Raw genomic sequence first — 2,025 nt, forward strand, 5'->3', positions numbered from 1 at the left:
TTATCTAGAGTTAGATCCCAAACAATTATCTTGCACCTATCCTATCAACCCCCATTTTCTCCCATTGATAACTTCCTTGCTTCCCTTTGTTGCGATTGTCATTAGCCATAGCTTTACATTCTTGGTTAATTTTAGTTAGAAATCATATAAATCTCAATTATTGATCATCGTGGATAACAATAAAGCTAAAATCTATGAGAGTACTATTTAAATCCAATCCATGTGGATACAATATTATACTATACTATATTTGATTAGCGAGCATAATTTAAGTGTGTGTTTTGTGCTCGTCAAATTTTGGTGTCGTTTCAGGGGATTGACAATCGATAGTGTTTGAAATAGTTTGTAGTGCTAATTCAAGAATTTTTCTTTTTATTTTAGTTTATTTTTCTCTTTTTACGGTTGGTGTTCTTTGACTATGCGTAGGTTACATGTTAAGATTGGTGCATGACTCAAACTTCTGCGATGGAAGTGCTACCATACGAGCCAGAATTTGAAAAATAATTGCGACATCTAAGGAAGGAAAGAAATCTCATTGAGACATCAGAAAAGGTTGGGCAATCCTCAACCAAAGAACTTATGGCTGGAAAAGGTGAGGATAATGTAGATTTGGTTGGGAGAGAAGCAGCCCAACGAAGAGAACAAGCTGCACGGGATGCTGAGGAAGCATCTATTAGAGATGCACAGATTATCTACGAAGAAGAGAGGGGTCGAAGAATTGCTCAAAATCAATCCTTGGCTACAGATCAGTTCAGAAATATAGCTCCCGTGCCTGGGAGACCACTTGACGATTATGCTAGACCGGTCTATAATCAAGGATTATCAAGTTTTAGACCACCCCCAATTGTAGCAAACAACTTTGAATTGAAGCAAGGGTTTATTAAAACTCTTCAGAATTGCTGTGTCTTCAGAGGGATCCGAAACAAAGATCCAAACACACATCTAATGGACTTCGAGGAGATTATGAACACTTTTAAATACAATGGTGTGTCACAAGATGCAGTGTATTTAAGGGCTTTTCCCTTTTCTCTTAAAGATGATGCAAAACAGTGGCTTCGAAGCTTGCCCACGAGATCAATTAGAACTTGGGAGGAGATGACCAAAACATTCTTTGATAAATATTTCTCCTCAGCTAAGACGGTCAAGTTCAGAAGAGAAATCCATAACTTCTGCCAGAAAGATACGGAAACTATTTTTGAAGCAAGGGAGAACTTTAAGGAGATTGTTCGAAAGTGTCAACATAGCGGAATTGAACTCTGGATGCAACTCCAGGACTTTTGGGATGGATTGACACCAGCCTCACGTAGAACATTGAGCAATGCAGCTGGAGGCCCTTTGATGAAGAGGACTCCAGAGGAGATAGTTACAGTTCTTGATGAGTTATCTGAAGATGCTAATCAGTTGCTCTCTGAGAGTGCTGAAAGAAGAAGATCATCTGGTGTTCACCAAGTTTATGCTAATACATCTGTGCAGGTACAACTTGATGCTATGGCTAAAGAAATATGAAAGTTGACCTTAGCCTCGATACAAAATGAGCTTCACGCAGCTTGTGATATATGTGGAAGATAACACCTTACTCATGAGTGTCAAGCCTCAACTGAGGAAGTGAATACTGTGGGAAACTAAAATTATAATGCAATGGGTCAGAGGCACCCCGATTTTTCACAGAGTTCACTTGGAGGTACTACAAATGTTTGGAAACAAAATAACTCTAGACTTCAGGGACAAGGAACTCCAGCATACGAAAATCAGCAGAGGCAACAATTTCAGCCTCAACAACCCATTCAGCCTGGTCTAGAGGATCTAATGAAGTCCTTCATTTTGAAAACTGATGAGAGGCTGGACGCCCATGGAGTAGCTATCAAAGAACTGGATATTGGTTTTCGAAACATGGAGAGACAAGTGGGACAGATTGCAACAATATTATCTGAGAGGGCTCTAGGAATGCCCCCCGCTGATACTGAGAGAAATCCTAAAGAAACAGTAAATGTTGTAACTCTGAGAAGTGGGAAAGTGTTGAAAGAT

The 2,025-nt window shown here is 39.5% G+C and overlaps 1 non-coding gene across 1 annotated transcript; it reads right to left on the reverse strand.

The window, feature by feature from the left end:
* Positions 1-1,143: 1,143 nt before the first annotated feature.
* LOC117280229 (small nucleolar RNA R71) lies at positions 1,144-1,250 on the reverse strand. The gene has a single exon (XR_004510712.1). It is a non-coding gene; the product is annotated as a small nucleolar RNA R71 (small nucleolar RNA).
* Positions 1,251-2,025: the final 775 nt, after the last annotated feature.

Source organism: Nicotiana tomentosiformis, chromosome 12, assembly GCF_000390325.3.
Source record: "Nicotiana tomentosiformis chromosome 12, ASM39032v3, whole genome shotgun sequence".
Classification (NCBI taxonomy): Eukaryota; Viridiplantae; Streptophyta; class Magnoliopsida; order Solanales; family Solanaceae; genus Nicotiana; species Nicotiana tomentosiformis.